General features: G+C 47.0%; 1 non-coding gene across 1 annotated transcript; it reads left to right on the forward strand.

The window, feature by feature from the left end:
• The first annotated feature begins 1,237 nt into the window (after window positions 1–1,237).
• TRNAE-CUC lies at window positions 1,238–1,309 on the forward strand. The gene has a single exon. It is a non-coding gene; the product is annotated as a tRNA-Glu (tRNA).
• Window positions 1,310–6,792: the final 5,483 nt, after the last annotated feature.

The following is a 6,792-nucleotide window of genomic DNA, read 5'->3' on the forward strand; positions in this document are numbered from 1 at the left end:
AATCTTTTCCTTTGGGTATATATTAGGGTATGTTTATAAATAGAGCTGAGATTGAAGGGCTCCAGCTCATATGTTGTGCCAAGGCAGGGCAGTGTACTAGAAAAGCAGGAGATGTGGAGTTTGCCTTGTTGGGTCACTGATAGAAGATGGAGTTTAGGGTCCCAGAAATTTATGAGGGATGGACACCTGTGAAGGAAAAGAGGAGGAAGCAAGATTGAGCAGAGAGGGAATTGCCATGTGAATAGCAAAAGTCTTGACAACCGGGCAGGAGCTCTGGTGTTTTATCCATCAAAGTGACCCCCATTGGGTGGAAATGGCTGGGCCTTTGTGCCTCGCCAAATGCCGGCAGTCTCTGGAAGGCAGAGTGGCTCTCTGAGGATAAAGCTGTTCCTCAAAGAGCTGACGGCTAGAGATGTCTGTAGCCCTCACTCCCCTCTGTCGGGTAGAGTCCGTCCTTAAGGAGATTTTGGAGGTGCATCTTTGCATCCACCACCCTGTCCTCCAACCTCTCTTTCTGGCCTCCTTCAGGCCTCTCTTCCAGAGGGGGAAACTTAGAAGAGTTATGTTCGTGGGACTGCCGACAACCCCCACCTCAGCTGCTCTTGGGGCTGCAATTATCACTCAGCATCCCCTTCCTTCAGCTTATTAGGCTTCCCAGGGGGCTCACTGGTAAAGAACCCACCTGCCAATGCAGGAGATGTGGGTTCGATCACTGGTCGGGAAGATCCCCTGGAGAAGGAAATGGTAACCCACTCCAGTATTCTTGCCTGGAGAATCCCATGGTCAGAGGAGCCTGGCGGGCTACAGTCGCGAAGAATCAGACATGACAGCATGCGTGCACACAGGATCTCCTTCCTACACTCTCTGTTCTAGGTCATGCTATCCCGGTGCTACCGCCCTCTGGTGGCCTCAGTGCCTTACTGGCGGGCCTGACCCAGACCACCTTCGAAGGGAGGGAGCCCCTGGTCATCATGCCCTTCTCAGGCTGGGGCTGCTGTATCTGTCCACCTCCTGCCATCATTGGGCAAAAGAGAACTCACAGAGGCCCAAGTGACCACACAGTTCCACACGAGCTTCTTCAGGGCTCTGTTGTTTAACGGCAGCCCTGCTCCTGACAGAGTCCATTACCCTTGCTGTGTCACTGACTTCTCTTCTGGCCTGCTGGACCCTGGACACGAGGGCCCTAAAAGGCTTAGGCAGCAGCTGTAGCTTAGAATTCAATGGGATTCTTGGGAATTCCCTGGTGGTCCAGTGGTTAGGACATGGTGCTCTCACTGCCGGGGACCTGGTTCAATCCCCGGTCAGGGAACTAAGTTCCCACAAGCTGCACAGTGCAACCAAAAGAAAAGGAAAGGAAACAAACTCAATGGGATTCTAGCTGTGTCCTCAGAGAAGGGATGCCTCCTTTGGAAACCAGGTCCTCAAGTCCTGTAGAGTTACAGGGAGGGTAAGTGCAAAGTTCCTGCATTGGGCAGGATTCAAACAGAGAAGGAGAACCATTAAGAGATTTTATTTTTATATCTATATCTTCTACATCTCTCTATCACCTATCTATCTGTCTACCTATCTATCATCTATATATAGAGACATCAGAGATGGTGTGACATGATGCTATATGCCATCCCATAAGTCCTGAGAAAGAAGTTGCTGGCTGAGGACCTGCAGGCAGGAGAGTGAAGCCCATATTTGAAATATGTGTCTATTTCTATGCGAATGACCCATTGGCCCTTTCAGGATGGAAGAGACATAATGTTGTGAGCTTGCTACCAGGTGGCCAGTTGGTCTCAAGGAATAGTGCCCTATGTGGCACGTTGAACATTCTGCAGTAGCATTAGCAAGATCAGCCTTTGTAAGCAGGAGTCCATGCTGTTGGAGCCATGTGTAGCTTCCGTGTCTGCCACCGCGGGCACTGTGTTCATGTGCCCGTCTTGCCGTCACTGGGGTGGCCAATGACAAAGACTGGCTGAGGTCGGCTGCCCAGGTCGTTTTGTTTACTTGGTTATTCAGTGCCTCCTCTGAGCAGTATGCTCTCTGATGGATGTTAATATGAGATACAAAGATCTTCACGCGTAGAGCCATTTCTCAGATGTCCATTCACATGCTTCTGTCTCGGATCTCCTTGTTCCTCATCTACCAGGCTTTTTCCTTCCAAACCCCTAACCAGCTATTTAGGACCTTCACCACTGACCATCAGTGTATAAAGATTTTAACCTAGAGCTATTTCTCTTTCCACCCAAAGTGGACGATTAAGTATATCACCCAAATCACTGCTCATTGGCAGGACTTTCATGCGACACTCTCTTTCAAGTCCCCATCCCCTGAGGGAGGCTAATACAGTTAATACAGCTACCATCCATCTTTCACTTCTGCCCACATACTGACCCAACCCATCTGTAAACCAGGCTTTTCCCTCCTCCTCCGGTTCATCTGATGGGGGTCCCCACAGAGCTGTCGGCATGAACTGAGGGAGGTGCTCTATACAGCGTGGTGTGTGCCATGGGTGTCGGAGCTACCTGAGCTGGCAACTTGCTTATGCCCTTTAGTACTGTTCATGATCACCCGTGGATACCTCCCTTTCATCTTGTAATGAATTGTTGCTGGGTCTGCCTGACCTTATGATTTAATGGACCTGATAAGACTCAGTTTATGATAGACAGTTCTAGTTGCATGGTTACTTCGTGTCCCATGGTCAGGTGTTTCATCTTCTCCAGAGCCCAGCAGCATACCAGGAGTTGTTTTTCTAAAGACATGTGACTCTCTTCTGCAGATGGCATGGACTTACTCCAGAACCCCACGGGCCTGCATTGTGATTCTCCCATGGGGGTTTGCCATGGATTCCATACTGTCTTTTCCCACCGCTGATACCTCTAATTCCATGTGATCTGCCAAGATCGCATGGCTGGGCAGCATGCATGGCAGCCTGGGCCTGCTGCAAAGCCCTTCACTGCTCTGGGCCCCAGTCATAGCTGATGTGTGTTGCCTTGTCACTTGGGATGGAGTATAATCTCTGAATGTGAGATACACTGCCTCTACAACCCAAGAAGACCCAGCAGAGGTCACGATTCCTTCTCATGTGGCAAGAGGTACAAGTGTAAGAAGTTGTCTTTTGCTTTGAAGGGCATGCCCCAGCAAATCCCTGACCACTGGACCTCTAAATATTTTATGGATCTGGTAAGCCTCTGAATCTTTGTAGGGTTTATCTGCCATCCTCAGGAGTACGTGCATCTTACCAAGAAGTGGAACAATAGCTCTCTCTTGCTCTTCTAGTCTGATGAACGAAACATTGTCAATGTAGTAGGCTAGTGTGGAGAAGGCAATGGCACCCCACTCCAGTAGTCTTGCCTGGAAAATCCCATGGATGGAAGAGCCTGGTAGGCTAAAGTCCATGGGGTCGCTAAGAGTTGGACACGACTGAGCAACTTCACTTTCCCTTTTCCCTTTCATGCATTGGAGAAGGAAATGGCAACCCACTCCAATGTTCTTGCCTGGAAAATCCCAGGGACGGCAGAGCCTGGTGGGCTGCCGTCTGTGGGGTTGCACAGGGTCGGACACGACTGAAGCGACTTAGCAGCAGCAGCAGCAGTAGGCTAGTGAGATGTTCTGCAGGATTCCCAGAAGGTTCTGATCCCTTCAGACTAAATTATGACAGAGGATAGCAGAGCTAATATAGCCCTGGGACAAAGCTGTAAGTGTGGGACTTCCCTGGTAGCGCAGTGGATAGGCATCTACCTGCCAGTGCAGGGGACGCACGCTCGATCCCTGGTCCAGGAAGATTCCACATGCCATGGAGCAACTAAGCCCCTCTGCCACAACTACTGAGCCCATGTTCTAGCGCCCACGAGCTGCAACCACTAAAACCCACGTGCCTAGAGCCTGTGCTCCTCAACAAGAGAAGCCACCACAATGAGAAGCCCACCCACTGCAATGAAGAGCAGCCCCCACTCACCGCAACTAGAGAAAGGCCTCGAAAAGAAACGAAGATCCGCTAGAACTGCCCCCCAACAACTGTAAATGTATATACTATTTCCTATTGCATTTGAATGCCAATTCTTTTTGATTCTCTTTTCTGATTGGGACAGAAAATAAAGTATTTGCCAATTCAGTGGCCATAAGGATGTATTTAAGGTTATCACATCTAGCACAGTTGATGTGATTGGAGCTACTACTTAGTTGAACTTGTGGTGGTCTACAGTCCTATCCCAGCTAATGTCTGCAGGCACAAGACTGGCAAATTAAATAGAAATATGATGAGAATCACCACCCTGCAATCCTTTAGAACCTTAAGGGTAGTATTAATCTCCACAAGCACCTTCTGCAATATGACAATTTACTGTCACAGCCAAGCAGTGTGGTGTGGTGGTGGTGGTTTAGTATCAGAGGTTTCCACTTGCCTTCCCCACTGTGATAACTCTTATCTCACTAGCCAAGGACACAAAGTGGTAGTTGTGTCAACTACCTAGTTGTACCCTGGGAGACTGGAGTGATGACCATGGAGTTCTTGCACCCATGGACCTTCCATGAACTGGATCTTGGCCAGGACTCCACTTATTACCTGGGCCTCATATGTTCCCACTTTCACTGGAGGCTATGATGATATTTTGAGTATCCCGGTATCTATGTCAACTCAGACTCTATGTCCTATAGCCCTCAAAATATCGAAGTGTACTCTCTCCAGTACACAGTTACCCAAATAAATGACCAGAGGTCCCTTTGCAGAAGGGGAATCACTATAGTGAATACTTGCTGTGATATTGCAGGGTCCTTTCTCTGAGGGATTCAGCCAGGTCTTCTATCAGTGAGTCAAAAACTGAATTGGGTCTGGAAACTGGACAGGGGATCATGATTTTTTTTTGAAACAATGGTCCTTAGTCTCCCAGATTGTTTCTGTTATCACAAATGGAGTAGTAATAGTGCCTGTAAATTTTCCCCTAGGGATGCTACATTCTAGTCACCATCTCCGTAACTCTGTGGGTCGGACCCCTTGACTGCCAATGTGAACTTGGTTATATTACAATAACTGCAAACTCCTGGCATCTGGTGATTCAGCACCACAACCTGGCTTCTGTTGTCATGAGTTTTTTCATCCATAATGCTATCAGTAACCTAAGTTTATGACAGTTTTTTTCTCAGACCTGGATGGCAAAAGAGGCCACCACTGAACTCTTGAGTGACGTTGGCATCCGTCTCACCTGAGCATTCCTGACAGTTTTGTTAAATAGTGTGCTCTCTGGCTCTTCCTATGGAAGACAAACTTTTCTGCTGGTTCTTGTGGTTGGACGTGGGGATGTCCATTCCAGCACGCCCACTTCCTTGAGCCTTCTAATCCCATCCTCAACTATTTTCCACCACAGTAATTGACATTTCAAATCCATACAGCATAGGCTATCACGTTTTCCTTCTAGGAGCCATCCTAATAGAAAATTTACACCACTTCCTGGGGTCCATAACAAGGTGTTATACCTGTATTTCAGGACAATACTCAATAAACTCAATTACATCTCTCTGAGTTTATCCATTCCCCACATCGATCAACCAACCTCAAAATCCAATCTCGTGTATATTCTCCCTTCTCCTGCTGACACACACCAGCTACCTCTTGTAGCTTCTTTGGAGTACAGTCCTTTTCCTCCCTTATCAGGCCCAGTGCATCTGGGTTATGTTTAGACTTATCCTGTTTTCACAGCACCATTTGTTGCAGAGACTAGCCTTTGCCCACTGTGTGCTCTTGACACCCTGGTCAAAGATGACTTGGCTGTGTATGTATGAGTTTATTTCTGGGTTCTCTATCCTGTTCTGTTGATCTATGTATCATTTTTATGCCAATACCATACTATTTTGATTACTATAGCTTTGTTACATAGTATGAAATCAGAACACATGATGCCTCCAGGCTTGCTCTTCTTTCTCAAGATTGCTTTGGCTATTGGGGGTCTTTTGTGTTTCCATATGAATTTTAGGATTGTTTTTTCTCTACTTCTGTGGGACTCTGAAGCAACAAATGATGACCTAAGTGCTCTGTTATCAAGCCAAAATAGCTACACCTTTATAATCCTACCTCTCTGAGTCAACAGATGCAGGCTGTCTTAGAAAAGGTGCGATCTGGCTGTGAGGTATCTCTGTAGCTGTGGAAGGAGCTGACAGCTGGAAGCTGTTTGCTGACTGAACTCCCCACAGCTAGGCAGCATTTCCTTCCTCGAGGTGGACTTCTTTGTGTCTATCACAGAGAAGACGAGGAGGATCTGAGTCCTGACTCACTGTGTGACACCAGACAAAGTTCTACATTGCTGAATCTTTATGGAAATACCTCCCTCGTGGGATTGTTATGAGAAGATTAAAGGAAGCAATACACATATGATATCACTTTGTAAACTCTAAGATGTATTATAAATCTCCACACGCAAAAAAGTCCACATTAACTGGGATTCATAGGGTTTTTTCCCTTTCTCTGAACTATTTCCCTTCTTTCAGCCTCCTAAATTAAGGTGATGCACTGAATAAAGTCTTATCCAGCATTTTTCCTGTATTGGGGTATTTAATATCCTTTCATGTGAAGATCCATGTTTGACTTAATCTGGATATCCAATAGTGCCTAATACAGAGCTTTGTTTATGGTTGTTTAGTCACTAAGTCATTTGTCCAACTCTTTTGGACTATAGCCCCCCCCCATGTTCCTCTGTCCATGGGATTTTTCATGCAATAATGCTGGAGTGAGTTGCCACATCCTTCTCGAAGGATCTTCCTGACTCAGGGATCAAAAGTCTCCTTCACTGCAGGCATATTCTTTAATTCTGA

Source organism: Cervus elaphus, chromosome X, assembly GCF_910594005.1.
Source record: "Cervus elaphus chromosome X, mCerEla1.1, whole genome shotgun sequence".
Taxonomy (NCBI): domain Eukaryota; kingdom Metazoa; phylum Chordata; class Mammalia; order Artiodactyla; family Cervidae; genus Cervus; species Cervus elaphus.